We start from the raw sequence: 21,046 nt of genomic DNA on the forward strand, positions 1-21,046 counted from the left end.
TATGACTCTTAAATAACTTATATATTTATATATATTATTATTTTTTTATTTTTTTATTTATTTATTTTTTTATTTTTTATAGTGAATACCTCACAAGAGTCCCAACTGCTCCCGTCTGGAGCCAGTGGGACTATGGCATCCCCAATTGGGGGATGTTGTGAGGCTGAAGGTAAGTGGGGAAGGGAAAGAGGAAGGTGGGGAAGTACCTGGCTATTCAGATCTCGTCACTAAACACGGCTAAAGCCATTTGGAGCAACGTTTCAATTCTGAATGCTGGTCTTACACCAGGGCGATACTGATAGTATCTTCCACTCTGGAACGTGCCGCAAATATACTATATATTATTTTAATTAATTAATTGTGAAATAACACAAATTAATCAAATAAAATTTATTTGCGCACGCCGGGTTCGAACCCGCGACCTTCGGAATAGCAGTCCAATGCGTTACCACTGGACTATGCCGGCCGTCAAATACTTCTGTCATGCAACAAATAAACAAAGCTAATATTCTAAATAAAAATGCACCCTTTTAAAACAATAGATTACTTAGGCAGACGTCATAACAGAATAAGACGTAAAAACAATGTGGCAATTCAACTATAAATATCTTGGTGTAATATTTTTTTATTCATTACGAGAAAGTATGCGAAACATAAATAACAACATAGACTTTAAACCTCCACGTTAAAAAACAGATTGAAAAAATAAACTGCATACTTTGGCATACCTATTACATAAAACATAACAAACACAATGACACATACCCCACACACAAGCCTAATTTTATTATGGTGGTAGATATTATGTATAAAATTAGGTGAAATAATAAATTCATTTTCTGTAAATTATGTAACATTATTTTTTTTAATAAATGTAATTTTTTTAAATAATAAAAATTGAAGTAGATGTTTATTTTTGTAATTTTAAAATATTGCTTATGTTGTCAAAGTTTATATTTTAGAAAAATATGATAAGTTGATGTAGGTACTGCTATTGTTCAGGGTGCGGCAGAGAGGACGGACGTTTTTGAGATGGGTAGCACTCTCTCCCTCTGTCTTCGAGAGAGGTGGGGGGGGGGTGCCGCTTGACTCGTTAGTTCCTAGCGTTGTTTTACAAGTTGTCGTCATGGAGCCGTGGACGGTGGAGCACCGCGTTTTCGCCTATGATTGTTTCGTCCGAAATAATGAGTCAGTCACCGTCGTGTTCAGATAAACACCTCAAAGCTAGAGTATACGAGAACAAACCCCGAACTCTGGACGAATTTAAGGACGCAATTCGCATAGAAGTCACCCAAGTTGAGAGAGCGATGTTGGAGAGAGTCTACGCGAACTTTCAAGAACGGCTCCAGCACTGCATCAACGATTTCGGCCACCAAATGCCTGATGTGATTTTCCACACTTGACTGTCTAAAATGCGATTTCCTCGCAAACCTGATTCCATCAATAAATTTGTTTTTGAGTAAAAATTAACTATTTTATGATTTTTTTAAAACCGTCCGTCCTCTCTGCCGCACCCTGTATAACATAAAGACTTGACTGATTTATTTACAAAGTTAGTAACTATAAAATATTTCGTATGTTTATAATTCCTTTGCATCTGTACTTTACATTAAAAAACTATTACATAACAATTAACCAAAAGCGTTAAAAGTAAAGCAATTCATTCATTAAATTGACACATTTTATTTAACATTGACATTAATCACTAAGTTTAACAATAAAAAAGACTAATTTCGGGGTAAGGAGTGTTTTTTAATCGATGTGTCAGTTTCGGCTGAAACTCGATACGTCAATATCATCGGTCTCTGTAGCTAAAAATTAACAAATAAACGGAAAACATTGAGCAATGATCTCAACATTAGCTGTATGTTTGTTAGAATGTGGGTATGTTGTACAAATCTGAATTGAAACGATTTTAATAAATATTATAATTCTAGGTGCTAAAAAATTTTTTTTTTCAATTTCGCGTTGCCAACTTTTCAGCCATAACCACCAGGCCCAGAGCCAAGAAAGTTCCGTTCTGCAACGGAGGTTATCGTTTGTTTGAACCGTTGAATTGATTGAAAATAAATCAACTGATATAAGCAAGCGCCTAGAAGAAAGAAAATAATAAAACAACGTTACTTGAAACAATTCCTTCTTAATATCCGTTTTCGTTGTATGCGGTTTACAATGTAGGCCTATATTTATTGACTGTGCGTTGGATGTTATTTTACCGAAAGACTTCTCTTTTTAAGTTTTTGAGATATATAATGAAATGTGATTATTTTACAGGGGAGTTGTGGAAGCGATATATCGAGTGACCGGAAATGGAGTTTTCACGCTACTGGAGAACAGAATCTAGATACTTCCTCGTCACGTTTTCCCTCCCCGAGGGACTGGAACTTCAATTCATTTATAACAATTTACAACACTTCGAAAATATTGATTCTTGACGCAATCCGAACTTTATCCCTGATTTTACAAGCAATTCAAGTTTTACAACTTATAACTTACTCACTTAAATATAAGTATTTCAAAGAAAGCAAAAACGAATCAATCGCTTGCTGTTCTAAATAAAAATAAATAAATTAAATGTATATTTTGAATTTGATCGGTTTACTAGTAGATAAATAATATAGTTTCAAATCTTTTCTTGAAAAGCAACATCTTAATATTTTTAACAAAACACTTCAATCTAAAATAAAAGCATTATGTTGCTTAAATCGCAAAGACGATATGTGCCCTTCGATTCATCAAATCTAAGGATTATTATTAATCTTTTATGTAAGATTTAGCTAGGTAGATACTAATACGTTTCATATTTTTCAGATCCGATTCAAAATTTCTATTCAAGTTCAATAATTGATGATAATTGTGACCGTGAAGCCAATTGCCTTAATGAGCTAGTTCCTTTATAAAAATATCACTTATGAATGAACTTAACAGATTCGGATCATTTGAATCGCCGTCCTCTGAAAACTCCTTTACAAAACTTACTTTATTGAAATACCATTGCCATAAGTCTATAAGGAATACATCGAGGCTTGGGCTCAAAGTTTTATGGTTTAATCTTTTAAAGTATTTTACGGTATGTGGGTGCTTTTTGCTCTCAAAGTCAACTTCGGTATTCCTCTTAATAGCATTAGTTTGGGTAATGGGTGCCGCAGATTATGCGCTTTGGCTTCCATTCCTGCGTTGAACAAAAAAGCAACGGGAACAGATTGAATTTAGCGTTAGAAGGCGATAACATATATAAAGTTTAGTAATGGGAATAATAATCTCGTTTTTTTCTATTATTGCTGTTATTTTTTTACAACTAAATTACAATTATTACCATATTACGTTGAACTCGCCTAGTGTTAATAACATAGTTGGCCTACTAGGTTATGTGGTCATAACGTGCTAGGTTGGCATTGGATCGGAATGTCGCTGGTTCGATACAAAGATTGACAAAATTTCAGCACGAATTTTATAAAATCCAGCGCAGACAAACATAAACTCACGGGATTTAAAATTAATTAAATAAAAAATCATAAATAAAGCGAAAAATATATTTTTTAAATATAGTAAAATTAATTTGAAAAAAATAGTATAATTGAGAATAAAATCCCAGTCAACTGCTTGGAAGGCAACTATGCTGACACAACCAACAAGTAAGAACGACAGCATAAATTTATTGTACCTAATATATCCATATCCAGAAAATGTTTGTTTTATTAAATTTTATAATATAATGAATGTTACTTACTAACAACCGAAAATACATTGGTTTAAAACAAATTCTTTAGTGAATTAATCAGATGTGCTGCACATCTGAAGCTGACAGCTTAAGCTAAGCCAAGCCAAGATAAGCACTGACCTCAGTAATGATAATATGACCTGACATTATATGGCGCCATATTGTACCACAGTAAAACAAACGCAGAAATTGCTAGATCAAAAATCGATAGTGCTAGAATTTCTTTATTTTTGTTTGACCCTGTTGTTGCCCTTCTCTAGGCACAAAAACATCTTAAGTATATTTCTTAATCTCTGTTTGTCAGAATATCTGATCCTTTGGCTTACTTATTAGTCACTCTATTTGATTAAGCTCGTTAAAAACACAATCCGTCGCTGATCTGAGATAAATCACGCTTGTTGTTCATGTTCACGGCCTGCTACGAGTTAGAAATCACTACGTTAAGAGGAACGGCTGCGCGGCCCATTTTCATACATAACTCAAATTAGAATTTTTAAATAATTACTAAAACAATCTTAGCATATAAACTATGCTAATATAATAAAAAACAGTAAAAAAAATTAAAAAAGGTTTTTTAAGAAGAAATTTTAATTAGTGTGTGACAAATTTTATCTTCCAAAGTAAATCGGAACTATGCAATTTCAATTTACGCCTCTCAAAATAACATTTTAGTTTTTTTTATTTATATCTCAAAAATATTTATTGCTTACCATTGACTATTATTAACTCACAAATAATTGCCAAAGTTGCCTTTTAAATCATTAAAAAATGAATTCTTTAATATCCTTTGTTTTATAATTTAAAACACAAATAATAAAGTAGCATATATCAAACTACTATATATTTGCCATAAATTATGAATAAATTATTCAATTTGGTTGGGTATTTTGAACTGAAATCCAACAATTTTTTTCGTATGAAAAAGGCCGCGCAGTCGTTCCTCTTAAGGATATATTCAAGAAAGGTTGTCGATCCCCCGCGAATGTGTTCCGTGTGTGACATTCTGCGCCCAGTCGTCGCGCGACGGTGGGGGGAGGGAACAATCGGTTCTATTTACCGACTATTATTGCGTCAAAATCCTCGCGGGCAACAAACATGGCAACAGTACGACTCCGATGTATTTGACAACATACTCATTGTTGGGAGTAGAAAACTAATTACGGAAACAAACAAAGTGTCAAAACTATTAGCGTGTTCCTCCTCCAAGAACCGGAGTCTTTACTCGCTCCGAGGGTCAAGTGTATTACAACAACTTACAACACCCCGTGTTGCGAGGAATTGACTCCTTATATATTTTTAAATAAATTTTGCTACATTGTTAGATACTGTTTCCATTGTGAACAAATTACGCTAAATGGTAAGTAAACAGAATAGGTGGAGCGTTTGATTTAAATCATTCTGAAAGAAATTTATTTTCTTGGTGACCTTCTGTCATTTACAACAATAATTCAGTTCGGGGACTTTTACAAAAATAATTTCAAAAAATCATTTGACACACAGAATAAACGTATTTCTCCTTCAATGCGTACTTGTCTACCCAAAAATAACAAAGTGGACTTAAAAAAATGTTGAAAGGTACCTAATTTATAATTAACATTACTGAATGAAAATACCAGGTAATTTACTTTTCCTTCTCCTGTTAGGTTTACGCACAAATACGAACATAAACTAATAATGTATTATTTATTCTTCTATGTAATTTTTTTTGTCTTAATCCTCTGTCTGTTGTGTACATACATTAATAAACCAAACAATAAACAAACATAATACACTCCAATGACTCCTAAAACTATTTGAGCATAATTAAATCATTTAATTTTATTACGTTATTCCTAGAAACTTAGATTTACATTTCTCAACATCCTTTGTCTAAAGTTCGTCTTTGTTTTATTTCCGTTTCTGCTAAAATTTCAAAAATTTTCTAATTTATGCAGAAAATGTTTAATTAATCTCAGCCTATCCAATATAGCATTTTTAGAAGTTAAGTGGGTCCTTTTTCTGGCTTCGTTCAGAACCAATTATTGTTTGCCTCATATGGAGGACCGAATGTAAAGAAAATAAGATAATTTATCAGCTACATGGGATGAGAGTTATACGAACGTGAAGGCGGGGATCTTCCAGACGAAGATAAAGTATGCTTGCAGAAGTTTGTGAATGGATGGAGACAAAACATCATTTTCAATGTGGTTCCTGTCAGGTAAACAAAAAAATGTTTTTTTTTGTTTGCGGTATGTGAATCAAAATACATCCAAAAGATATAACAAGTTTTTTATAGCAAATTTGATGCAAGTAACGTGTGTTTGTAAATTCTGATTTGTCTCTAAAAAACCTTTTTTTTTCAAAAAACTTAAATATTACTTACATATTTAAAAAAGTGCCAACATCTCTCTAAAAAAAATTCGTGAAGAAAAATGAAGATAATGTTGGTAGATCTTAGTCAAATATGATCCTGTTAAATATGACCGAAGAGGACAGAATCGGATTAGCTCAGTGGTAGATCAAAGCCTCTGCACTGCTGAGGTCTTGGGTTCAATTCCTAGGTTCTAACGACTCATTTACTGATTTTTCTGTTTCACATGAGAGTTGGTAATATCATTTTCAATGATCGAATTCATTATTCATTTAATCACGCATTAAGTCAATCGCTAGCCAAATGACGAATGCAAGGATATTTGTCAAAATGGTATAAAATCAATAACGTCGTTTGTATGAGTACATCCTTATGACGTTTTAATGATTTGAATAATGAATAGGTATCGTTTACTATTGTCCCATAAAAGAAAAAATATGTATATAACTTTGGCACATCAATAATACGTAGGTACCTACCAAATAGGAATGAATCACCACAACGCTGAACATACATGTAGCAAAATGAATGAACTTAGCAGAAGTCAAGGTCAAAAGTACGCCAAATAGTTTTCTTATTAAAGATGAAATCATAATCCACTGGAAACTATATAGAAAAAAGTGGTTTCATTGATGTTAAAAATAATCTCAGTTCTCAGATTTGAGAAAGAAAAAAATTGTTGAAAAAATGTTATGGCAAAAGGTAAGCTTTCCTGGGCTACTGATATTTGTATTTTCCCTGCACCTTTAATGAAATGCCGGATATTATGATGTGATAAAGGACCTACTAATTAACGAATACGATACCCCTGAGTGCTATCACAGCGCTTTAGACCACTAAAGATCATAGTTATGAGGTTAGGATAAAAAATAAGTGTAAATAATTGAAGTCATAATTTTTTAGTATCGAACGCCTTGGGTGACATCGAGACGATGCATGAGGTTGGCTGTTTTCAGAACGACGGAAGGAGGGTGGAAATTGAGAAGGATAATAGTTACAAAAATAGGCTAAACGAGTGAATTTTCCAAAATTTAAATACTATCGAGGTTTATGATGACGCTGTACTGCTTTTAAATCTCACTGAACGATATGCGAATAATAAAACAACAAAAAAACTACTTCAAAAGGGAGTATTCGGGATCGTTATTATCAAAAATTACGACCAGAATCCATAAATTTTATCATAGTTCTACGAGAGTCCTGAAACATTTTTACTAATCCACGTTACCTGCTTGAAAAGTATCAGTCAATTTCTTAATACCAATCGGAAAAATTACCGCGAATTAGAGAGAATTCAAGAGACATTAAAATCTTCTTGACGGATCTTTTGATAGTTTTTTTTCTATCGAGGTCGTCGATGCGATGAATATATAGTAATTAAATGCAAATACAAGAGGATATTCTCACCGCTCAAATATATTTAGACGCACGCGGGTTTTGTATTATAATAAATGGCGTAGACAGATTGTAGAATAGATAATTATTGCATGTTGGCTAAAAAGCGTAGACCCTAGTAACATCACGAAATCTGATTTAAATTTTACCAATAAATTTAATCAAAAGGAAAATACATTTCAAATAACGAATTTAAATAAATTTCTGATATTATGGAAAAGTACTTTATCGCTTATCATAAATCTTGACATGTCAGTTCCAATTTTGGAAATAACAATTGAAATAATTATCTGTTAAAATGCTATGTTGTAGAATAGTCTGAATTCTTGACGCGTTCAGTTTCAATTTTGACATTGACAATTAAATTTGAAATAAATCTGAGTTCAGAACCAGATTTTCTGTCTCCAACAGACCCACAACATGTTTTATGATGATAATAAATGTTTCCGGTGAGTACACAATTTACGATTTCTAAACATACGACTAAAATAATTTCATATCACTTTACCTTCTACTGCATACAAACTTTCTTCGTTCGGATGATAATCGGAACCGTACACGAACCGAATACAACTTTGTAAGGTCCTTGAAAAAGCAATACTCAGTTCCTAAATAGTAACTCTCTCTAAACACCAAACATATATTTGTAAGCCCACGGAAACGGAAATCTACAGTACAATCACTTCGAACAGAAATAGAATCGCGAAGGCTCAGGTGCGTGCTATTGTTTATCCATTTTATCTGTTTGATTTTATACCAATCTTTTTACATCGGTTTCATAAGTCAGTTTTTTTGTAGCGCCGCCCCCCAACCTATTGTGCCGTATTGATTCGCGCATGAAACCTGACATTCAACCTCCAAAAAGGCTAAGTTTTAGATTGACGGATATCCTGATAGGTTCTCGAGGGCAAGGGTTCTTAAACCGTTCTCACATTTTCCCAACATGTGTTGAGACCGGTTTCGTGATTTAAAAATAAACCTTACTCGAGGCTTCATCAGTGCCATGCTATAATTGGTTCCATGACAAAACTGAAAATTGAAGAAATTTTGAGAGAAGTGAAACGATAAAAACGAGCCTAAATACATTTGTTAATTTGGGATATTCAAAAAAATACATTTGTTAATGTATTTTTTTGAATATCCCGTCTATTTTTGAAAGTTCTGTGCTTCTCACAATATTTAGTGGTGTAATCGCCTTCCAAGCAGTTAATTGGGGTTCGATTATCGGCCATGGCAATTTTTTTAGGGTTTTTTTAGAGGAGAGAATGGAGTGAACATATGTCTTGAAGAGACCCATGCTGTAGGAGGAAGGAAACACAGAGGCCTGCAAATTGTTCCACAGTAGAGCTGTTGAACTCAAGAACGAGTCGTAGAAGCGACATGTTCTCATGTGAAAACTATCAACCGTGTAAATATGTTGGACGCACGTTTGGCGTGTTTTCCGAACATGATATAATATTAACAGGATTTTAGCTGCTACGTCAGGCGGCAGCAATTATTATATTTTAAAAGGTATTTTTTTGTGTTTAATTTCGTCCGCATTTTTCTCCCGATTTTTTTTGATCCAAGTTTTGAAAATATTTTTTCAATGTTTCATTTTTGTGTATATTTTTGTACGCAAAAAATACCCATATAAATATATAAATAACATATATTTTTTTACATTTGCTCTACACAGGAGGCCTTGAGGGAAATGATTACCCTCAGGACCTTTGTCATCTTTGGAGATGCTATGTGGATGGTATTTTTAGGGAAAGAATAGAGAGGAAATTCCGGAAAGAAAAAAAGTATGAGGGGGTGGATAGCAATCTGGGGTCAATGTGTCCAGGAGTGAAGGACGTATGGATCGATCACTCCCACTTCGGTGCAAAAAGATGGGTCGAGCGAGACCGACTTGAGAGATCAAAAGTCCCCCTCAATCAGTCTCTATGGATCCGGCCCGACACGCAGTAGGTGGGCAAATGCATTCGCCGCCAAGACCTGGACAAACCTCACCCCATGAACCTGGGCACCCCTGCTAAGTCAACAAACGTAACGAACCACTTGGATTGACCTTAGCAGAGGTGTTTGTTATCCAAAAATGGTTCCAGGGGCGGCGGTTCCCATGCTCATCTCCCAAAGTAAAAATTGATATTTTTGATCTCCAGTGTATGATTTGTCATTTTATGTGAAACGCGCCCTATAAGACTATGTTCGTTTGAATGGAAGTAGCATTAATTTACAAGCTATTGAAAAAACAATCACCGAAAATTTTAAAATAACTCTACCAATCGTTATCAAGCTTCAAACATATTCTATCACTGCCAGATTTAATTCAGGTCTGGAAGGGTTAAGTTTCCTTTGAAAAAGTATCTACCGACCTAGGATAAGTTCAGTAAATTTATGTCTATATTTTAGTAAATTGAAAAATACTCCAGCTTACACAACCTTAAAATCCTAATAACATAAAGCAATACAGCAATAACATTTTTGCTTTATCATCATTCAAAAATACGTCTCGATCATAATAACACGCTAATAAGTTTTTTTTTAATTTATTTAAGGAGAAAACACAGATACAGACAGTAATTAAAAGATAATTTTATAAAACAATAACTTGAGAATTCGCCTGCACCCTCACTGATTAACTTGGTAGATAACAATTTAAAATATTTTTTACAGGTGAACAAGGAAAAAGTATAAAAGAAAATTATTTTGTATGTAGATAATGCTCAATGTCAATTAAAACTGTACAAATATTATTATACAAATTAATAAATCATAAAATTTACTTAAAGAGTGTAGTGAATGAAGTAAGAACACATTTTCTTTTTTTTTATAAAACAGACTTCAATTTCCTACCAAAAGTATCATATGTATCAAAAAATATGTCAGAATCCTTCAGGTTTTTATTATACAATTCGCACATTCTTCTGAATGGATCCCTGACACCAGCATTTGTGCGCGTACGGCTAATATGTTATAAGTCGTTAAGCCTCGTCGTTCTGCGTGGTATTTTAATGTTTATTAGATTGAGTAAGCCAGGACAGTCGATAAAGTTGTTACAGATTTTGTACATGGTCATTAGTTCAAGGTAAGTTCGCCGGTTAGTAAGAGTGGAGACGTTATACTATTTCGAGAACATATTTGTATATCCCCGTTTAGGTACGCTCATTCTATGGTTGAGGTAACGCAGAAATTTTTTCTGGATACTTTCAATATTTTCTTTATAGATATCGTAAAGTGAAGTCCATATGGAGGTGCAGTATTCAAGTTGAGAACGGACCAGCGTATAGCGTAAAGCAGAAGGCAGGTTTCAGGTTTTCGAAATACGCTGCTGTTTCTGATAACAAAACCTAGCATGCAGTAAGCTTTATTCACAATGTTTTTAATGTGAGCATCGAAATGAAGTTTGGAATCAAAAAATACGCCAAGATCTCTTATACAATATACACGATCTAGTGAATAGTTACCAATATAATAATTGTGTATGACAACGTTATGATTTTTAGTGAAGCTTATTTGTTTACATTTGTTGTAACTTAGGTAAATTTTGTTTTTATTGCAAAACGCTTCGAACCTTACTAAGTCTCGTTGGATGAGAAGACAATCATTTAAATTCCTAAAAATGGCAAATATTTTTATGTTATTGGCGTATAAGAGAAATAAACAATGCATGAAACATTCAGAAACAGTATTAATAAAAAGTATAAATAACAGCGGACCTAGGATTGATCCCTGTGTTACGCCAGAAGTAACTGGTTCCCACACGAAAGTTTGTCCTCGTCACGATACAGCTTTCTGTCTTTTTGTTAATTATGAGATGAACCAACGTAATAAGTTTCCCCTAATTCCGTTAATTACTCACGGTAGATTTGCCTTTGACGAACCCGTGTTGTTGGTCTGTAATTTTGGCAGCAAGCTGCTTTGTTGCGTATAATATTAAATGGAGGCCTCAGCACGGGTAAGCCACCCATTGAGGCCAAAATTACTAAATTTTCCTAAGAAGTGTAAAATATTGTACCAAAAAAATAGCTCCTTTGCATCTTCTTTTTATTTTACTGTTACATGCGTCGTTTGTGAGAAAATCGGGGTAAACAACGGGGTATTAGCGTTGCCCATAAGTTAGGTTGAAGGTCAAAATCACTATATACCTACCGAGAAATAACCGGGTAGATCAGAACATAATAGAAGAGATTTATTCCGTGGGAAAAGTCTGATCACCATAAGTCCTGAGGTTATTGCTACTAGATTTGCTGAATAACACAACCTACGTGGTATAGCGGTATTATCTTTGGACCCAGAAATATTCAAAACTTAGCGTACACCAAATAAAACAAAACTTGAAATAAGATAATTTACTACAATTTTTCACCTCGCAATAGAGTTAAAAACACTCTCAGCATATTTTTCTTGTGAGAGACCACGTATGGTACTTGTGAAATAATGTAGTTATTGGAATTAGAGCGATTAACAGTTGCATTTCCCTAAGATTAAGTAAGTAAGAAGTCCATATGCGATTGAGGATTGAAAAAGAGCAAACATATTATATAGTCCTTAGTATTGTGCGTGGGAAGATTTTTTTATTTGGGAGGCGGGTTTGAGTACCGCCCTGCGAACCATTTTTTGGATAACCAACACACATGTCATACGTATGAATATATTCCTATGTCCGTCACTCCTGGACACATTAGATTTTTACCAAAAAATAATACCTTTTAACTTCCCAGAATTTCCCCTCCTACCCTTCTTTAAAAATACCCTCTACACAGCATCCCAAAAGATGAAATGGGCTCTGAGGAAAATTGTTTTCCTCCTGTGTGGGGTTAATATATAACAAAAAATGTTTTTAAGAGGAACATATATTTTTTTAGTTTCTTGTGGTTTATGTGTTTGTCTTTTTTAATAAACACGTTCTGCTGTGTAATGATTACTGCGCGTAGCAGTGGTTTCGCCTTTTGAAGACATTGAAAAGGAGTTCAACAAATTAAACTTGAAAACAATAAATTAATAATTCTGAGTGAGAATTCCAGATTAGAAGATACTCTCAGTATCGTCCTCTCTCTCCAGACCACGCACCGTTCAAAATTGAAACGTTGATTGAAATGGCTTTAGCTGTGTTTGGTGTCTTTGATCTGAATAGCCAGGTTTTTAGCCCTCCACATCTTCTCCATCTCTTTTCCCTCCCCAATACCTTCAGCCTAACAACATACTCATATACAATTTATAAAATTTGGGATGCCATAGCCTCGCTGGCTCCAGATGGTTGGAAGCATTTGGGACTCTTGTGGAGAATTCACATAAACAATTGAAAAAAAACAATGATCGTGTTTGAAAAATGATACCCAAAGTATGAGAAACGTAAGGTCCTAGAAAGAGTGAAAGACCGCCATAAAGCCAACCCAAATACTGGGCAGCGGGCACGCCCTTCCGGCTCATTACGGCCCCGCTCGCTCCGTGTTTGACCTCGCACGTAACAGTTCTCATTGTGCCATGTACCTACGTAGTCCAACAAAACCTGAACAAAACACTTGCTTAGTTTCACCTGCTGACTTAGCTGACACAAGAGCACGTTTACTGTCTGCGCTTTCCCTCTCTATTGACTTAAAGACCCACACTCGGATCGAGACACCCAACAAAGACTTAATTTCTGGGAACTAGTAAAGATTCCAATTTGATTAGTGAGCAGATTAAAAATACTAATCTTTATTTTTTATGTGGAAAAAAAAGTAAAATAAAAATTTGATACATCTATTTTCAATTTTTTACCCAGTTACGTCAATCCCTTGGTCCGGCTAGTAACCAATTTGAAGGATTTTTTTTGGTTTTCTGAGGATTGGACTTTCCTCCCTAAAGACTGCAGTCAACACCGCTAACACATAAGCCAAATCCTATTTCGTATATTGACTGCAAAATTAAAAAAATATATAATGTCGCCCCATTTCAATCCAACGTGTGCGCGCGCATGTGTGTGCACGAATGCCACCAAAAGCTAATATAATGCATTGTCATCGACAGCGAGTCTACCTGCCGAGTGTCAGCTCGATCGGATTTCCTCTTCCAAGATTCCATTTCATTAATTTGTTCATTGATTGAACAAATTCATGGTTTTAAAAATAATCAATATCGTGTGTAAAAAAAGTGTTTTGAACAGGGGAAAAATAAGAACGATTTTGCATTGCATCAAGCAAAGAGTACTTTGAAGGTGACCTAAATTTGAACATTTCCGTTCAGTGTTCAAATCATTTCAGATTCACTTTGATTTCTCCACGTAAGCCTACATTAATCACGTACATAATATTATACCCATTAAGTTTTTGAACCACGATTTCGTACAAAACCTAATGTATTAACTTTTGTATTGTGTTAGTATCACTTTATTTCATTTTAAATCTGATGAAGTGTAGCATAGGATGCTACACTTCATGACCAGCATAGGATGATTTGTTTTTCTGAAGGTATGTCATTCTGACGTGGACGAGGGGTAAGGCTTTTGACTAACAAGCTGGAGGTCACGGGTTCAAATACCGGCGTGCGCAAGTAAATTTATTTGATTAATTAGTTGCATTTCACAATTTAGTAATTTAAATTAATTTATAGTATATTTTCGGCACGTTCCAGAGTGGAAGACAATCTCGGTATCGCCCTGGTGTAAGACCACCATTCAGAATTGCAACGTTACTTGAAATGGCTTTGGCAGTGTTTGGTGACCAGATCTGAATATCCAGATACTTTCCCACTTCATCTTCACCATCTTCTTCCCCGCCCCATAGCCTTCAGCCTCACAACATACCCCAATTGGGATACCATAGTCTTTTAGGCTCCAGAAGTTGGGGAGCAGTTGAGACTCTTGTGCGGTTTCACATAAAAACTATACTATAATACGATAATATTCTATTATACCATAAATTTTCCGCTGTAATTACTTTATTATTGCTTTATTTAAGGTGCGATTGCAGGTAATGAACCAACACATCAGTATTTGTAAGAACCAATCACTATCTCCTTAATTTGATTACCCATATTCTTGGTAATCCAAGAATATGGGTAATCAAACCAAGAATATGGGTATCTCTAAGATGAGATGAGGAATGTGATTAGGTACGTACGATACTATCGACTTTAGTTGGAAGCAGAACTTTTGCCAACTCTCATGAGAAATTCCTCAGCCATTTAACATCAATTCGAAAAGGTAATCATTTTCATTTAAACGTGAATTAAAATTATTTATGTACATGGTGGGTGTAAAGGGGTTTTAGTAAGAAATCTTATTAGCTTCATCTGGAAATTTTCTATGCATTTGTGCATTATATCACAAACTCAATACAGTCTTTGTTCTAGTAAGGTGGATTTTTATGAGAAAAACCATGATTTATGTATAGTGAGATGCAATAAATAAATAAAAATGTATTATTTATATAATTCGGGGGCTTAGGTTCATATCGGTCAAACTACAAAACTGGTGTTTTGAATTAAGCCTGGTTTTTGTAATAACATAAACACTTTTATTAATGACACAAAGCTCGTACATACACCCGTTAAAGATATTCAGTTGGGAATGTCAGTTGGGCATACAGTCGGGCATACGAGCATTTCAATCTTTATTTGCATTTATCACAAATCTATGTTTTAAGCCCCTGAATTATATACAGAATATTAGCGTGAGTAAGCACTATAAAATATGCACTAAAAAATGAAATTGCTCGAAAAACAAAAATCAAAACCATAAAAAAAACAAAACAAAATAATAAATAAATATATAAATAAATCGGATAAATCTTCAAAATAACTATTCAACACACCTTTAAAAATGAAAAGTGATCAAACAAAAACTAGGTTACAGACTGTGTGGGTAACACACAGGGTTAACATGTTAGTTTTTTCCATCGCTTTTAATGACTTATTAATTTTAAAGATGTGTTGAATTGTTATTGTGTTGAGTTATCTTGGAACTTACAAAACAGGTAGGTACGGAATACATATTTTAAAAATTTGACGTACTTGACTCAAAACAAATAGGTATATGCATATTCACTATTAACTCAAGACAGACAAAAACAAACCACATAATTACTTCACACAACCCGTTATGAATATTACATTTTGATAAATGACACTCACTTACTTACACTGACTTGATAGGACCAAAATTCTATAATATTATTCTGGCCGCATTTAAAATACGAAAAATTCTTTTAAAATACAAAATAAAAAATATACCTTTCAAAAACAAATTTAATTAACGGATTGAGTCAACAAGAAGAGGTTTATTTATTGTTTTTGTGTTTAATTCGTAGAACTCCATTTAATTTTTTTATAAATTTAATTTAGATTAATTTTGATAATATTATTATTAAGTTCTGCAAGTGTTTTAGTTTTTTATTATTGTGACAGCTGTTTCGGCTTACAAGGCCATTTTCAAACTGTTGAAAATGGCCTTGTAAGCCGAAACAGCTGTCACAATAATAAAAAACTAAAACACTTGCAGAACTTAATAATAATATTATCAAATTTAATCTAAATTAAATTTATAAAAAAAAAAAAAAAAAAAAGAAAAAAAAAAAAAAAAAAAAAAAAAAAGAAGAGGTTTAATAAAAAAACACACTGGTAAATACAGAATAACACAAACGATTAACAGTAGCAAGATACTTAGATATACTTTTTGTTTGTTTATTTATTTATTGAAGGTTAAATCACCATGGAAGAATAATGTAAAACAATAATATTGTCATTTTTAGACCGCAGAACAGGTTTAATACCTAGCAAGGTTCATAATTTAATTTAATTTACGTATTCCTAATTATGTCTCAGTAGAGGTAAAGTCAAAAGAAGGAAAATAATTAATTTTATTTTGGCTTTAGGCTGGCCGCATACATACGTTTTCCGTATTCGATTTCCGAATTCGTTTTCCGTATTCGGAATTCCGTGAGACTAGCGCAAACGTTCGTTTTCCTTCATTCGGAATGTATAAACGTCAGTACCAGTGTTGCCAACAAGGGCAATATATCGCCATTTAGGCTACTCAGAGCGAGAATCGGCGCCGAAAAAATCTAAAACTGGTCGCCAATTAAGCTACTTCAAAAACACCAATTTTAAACTTGTCCTGAAATTCTCTAGCCACCCCCCTCCCCATGAAATTTATTTTTCTGGGGACAAATTTTATATTTTCTTGAAATTCTCTGGCCACCCCCCCCCCAAGAATTTTTTTTATTTTCTGGGGACAAATTTTATTTTTTTGAAATTCTCTAGCCACACCCCCCCCACACACGAAATTTTTATTTTCACGTGAAAACATCAATTTTAAACATGACCCACCTAACAGCAAATTCGGCTACTTTACGCTACCTTATGTATGAGAAACGGCGATATTAGGTCAAGATCCGTTGGCAACACTGAATTACTGAACGGAAATTTCCGAACGTTTGCGTCGGCACAAGCAAAATGTATGCAAGAGCTGCGTTCCACATGACGTCATTAGGTTTTTTCCATTCGGTTTCTCCGAACGCGCCGGCTCGCATTCGGAACGTGCGTAAGGAATTTGTTCCGTTCGGAACTAAAACGAACGTGTGCGGCAGTTAATGTATTTTCTACTGATTCCGTGCATTCGGATGTCCGAATACGGAAAACGAATTCGGAAATCGAATACGGAAAACGTGTGTATGCGGCCAGCCTTATAATACTGATGTACAAACTGAAATAAATGTAAACTGTTGATTTCCCGAAAATCAATAAATAAATAAATAAAGAACACTTGGAAAGAAATTTCTTCATAATATGGACATCACAATGTCCACATTATGCAAAACTTCGAATATGATGCTCTGTATCGCATCTTCCTATCGAACTAAAAAGAAATATTATATCATAACAAAAATTGAATTTAAACATCTATTTTAAAACATTCAATATATTTTTTAAATGAACCCGTAAAGAACAAAGTGTTTTTACTATGATACGAGTACATCTATTTAAAAATATCTTTAAAACTTAATTTCTTGAAGAAGAAGAAAATACCAATAAATCTAAACGAAACATGAAACAGAACAAGAGACAGAAAAATAAAAAAGATAACGGTTACAACCAGAAATCGAATCCAGGACCTCTTTTATTACCGGGATAGGCGTCTTAAACCACTCCACCATTTAAAGAGCGATGTGTTTGTTGATGTATTGTAGAAACTTCATGGGCGTAAAATGAATGAAATAAGAAAAAATAACCATTGACGTGAGAATTTTCAATTATTTTTGGATGTTATGCAACCTTAAAGAAGGCAAACACAATGTGGTGATGGTGGAAACGAGCCACGTGAACAGGTGTCATATCTCTTATGACCAGGACGACCTGCAAGTATTCCTCTTTCTCCGCTGATCTGCCGTATCTATCCTTTCTCAGCACAATCAAACAACTCGTCGGCCAACTTCAGTACGGAGGCAATGGCCTGACTGCCTGAGCATTGGAACGCTGTGGCCCGTTGCTTCTATGCAGGCTGTTCGCCGTGCTCTAGCAAATATTTAATATTTAAAAAAAAGAAAAACATTCCCGGGTTACGAATAACCTGAAAATATTTGAAAATCTCCACTGTAAGCGTAAAATATTGCTTGTGTTGTGATGGAGGACTTAGCCAGCCGAGGAATTGAACACACTACGCCTTGGTGGGACCCAAAGGCGATGTCATCTCAGCCACCGACCGGTCAATGTCAAGGAACCCTTTCATAAAAAAAATCGTAAATTCCAGAAAACTACAATCACTTTGTATAACTACGTTATTGCTCTACATTTAACTACTGCTCAACGATTTATGTAATTATAGAGAATAAATTATGTTGCGAATTCCCCAAATAAGATCAATGAGAATAATACTCAGGCGAAATAGATTTTCAAAAATAACTAATATTATGTTAAAGGAACTAAGGGAAAGGAAAGGCTTTTTGGAATCAAAATAAACAAAAAAACTTAATTTATTAGCTTTATATAATTTATGGTATGTCAACAGACGGCTCTTGTATGAATTGTCGTAACCGATCCTTTTGACTCCGATGCATAGCCGTGAGAAACACCTGAAACGTACCCAACATTCGTTCACTTTTTTGCTATTCGTTCTAGTACTCAACGACTTGGCTGTGAAATTACTGCAATAGCGCGGTTGTCATGAACACCAAGGTTCACTTCTTCCTGTAATTCACACATCACCCCAAAATTGGAGACACTTCCAACATTTAAAAAAAATAACCTTCTTTGTGGAGTATTTGGAAAGATGAAATCTCTGTTATGGACATATTTATGGAATACGATAAACATCTAAAAATAACGCACCTATGTAGTGAAAGTAATTGTTGCATCCGCAAAGTGATCTTTATTAAGCTCGTTAACCTTCACCGTACATATAAAGAATTCACTAAGGGAAATGTTTCTGGAGTGACTCTTTCAAACGGGAAGCCTATTATATGGCGTAAGTGCATAGGCGCTAATCCGCCAACAACATATATAATTTCTAGTACTACCTGGATGTACTTAGCACGCCTGAACTAAGTACACATTTGATGGCTCTCTGGGGAAAGGCAATTATCAAATAATATAATATCCCCCGTAAACTGACTGTAATGATCTCTGTATGGGATATTATAATTTCATAATATATTTTATTTATCAAAATTCTATAACATTGATAGGTACACAGGCATTAGTTGTCTGAATCCTTAACACAATTGAGTTCCAATTTTAAAAATATAACACATCGATTCAATTTTTAAAAGTTTATCGAACCAGAATAACATTGGGCACACGCAGCCAAAATTACTATTTTAGTGATGTTTTATTTGTTATGAAATGTTTATTTGTGTTTTGATTTCTATGGATGGATAGTGTATAATTATACTTTAACTGGGAAACGTATTGAAAAACATTAATACTGTGTAATAATATTCCTCCAAGATAAAAGAAATATTTAAAATCATTGCATATTCCTCTCAGCGTTTTTCATTTTAAGCAAAAAAATACATCAAGAAGCAACAAATTAATTTATAGCTACTTTTACTGTACACGTTTCCTTAAGAAGTGCAGGCGATAGGAAAGAAAATTCAATTGTTGTGGCCGTTCCACACAATCTCCCCCATCTATGGTAAAACCAGTCAACTGACAAATTGCAGTTAACAAATTAATCTTTTCCCATATTTTTCACGCAGTGATCTCGAATACAATATTTTTGAACGTGGTCCACATGGCTTGTGAACCACCCATGTATAAACCGCATAGTATTATACTGACTAAAACATCTTTTTTACAACTCATTCCAAAGTATTTTTTATCCTTTTTTCATTCAATGCATTCTTTATTACTATCATTGAGGATTTTTAGACCACCGTGCCATATGCCTGTGTTGTGATGGTCGCTCGTATATAAAATACATTAATATTTTTTTAAATAATATTTCATATATACTTATAAATTAGGTACCGTAGCAAGATGTCACTAATCCTTATCGAAACGTTTCTTAAAATGGCTTTATAAGTGTCCAGTCAGCCCCCAGACGGCGACCGTTATGATTCTTGGCTACGAATCCGGAGGTCACGGGTTCAAATTTATTTGAATAATTTGTATATTTCATAATTTCTGCATTGAAAATAACATAATACTTTATAGTATATTTGCGGTACGTTCCATAGTGATGGATACTTTCAGTAAGGATTTGGTGAAATACCATAATTCAAATTTAAACGTTGCTTGAAATGGCTGTAGCCGTATTTGGTGACCAGATATGAATAGCAAGGTACTTCCCCACATTCAGCCTCTCATCAAACCGCAATTGGGGTTGTCATTGTCACATTGACTTCTAAACGGTTGGGACTCTTGTGCGGTACTCACATAAAAATAATGGTAGATACTTGTAGTATGAACGAAACCCAGACGAAAGACCACCATTCATAATCGAAACGTTGTTTGAAATGTCTTTAACCGTGTTTGGTGACTAGTTCTGAAAAGCCAGGTATTTCTCCACCATCTTCATCCTTATCTCTTTTCCGCTTCAAAATATTCCCCAAATGGGGATACCTTGATTCCACGGGCTCCTGGCAGTAGGAATTTTTATGAATTCACATTAGAAAAGCGACTAAATCTGAATAGCCTAGTACTAGCAAACCTTCTTCATCCTCTTCTCTTACCACTTTCACATATTTTGGCATAACAACATAATCTGAATTGGGGTTGCCATAGCTAGAAAGACTTCGGGTAGTTGTGACTCTCGTGTTGTAATCACACTTACAAACGATGTTGTTCGTATTTTTTTCATCTATTTAGCCAAGCAGTCAACCTTTCATGATGATGTACGCATACACGAGAGAAAAACGGCCAAGGCCAGAAAGTTCTCAGTGCAATTTTCCCGAACATCTGCCCAAGAGCTGTTATGCAAGCGCGGAACAATGGCACTCTTGAATAATGGGAAAACACAATTATTTAATGGCGTGCTAGGCGAAACAAATAATAATAAACACAAAGTTCCATTGTTATTTGTGGCATTCCACTAGGTAGAACTATGCTAATATTTTAATGGCAATGTAAAAATAAGTGATTTTTCCATTGTAAACAGTACGAATTCAAGTTTAGGT

The sequence above is a fragment of the Hesperophylax consimilis genome, chromosome 1 (genome assembly GCF_061612785.1).
Source record: "Hesperophylax consimilis isolate HC1 chromosome 1, BYU_Hcon_1.0, whole genome shotgun sequence".
NCBI lineage: Eukaryota > Metazoa > Arthropoda > Insecta > Trichoptera > Limnephilidae > Hesperophylax > Hesperophylax consimilis.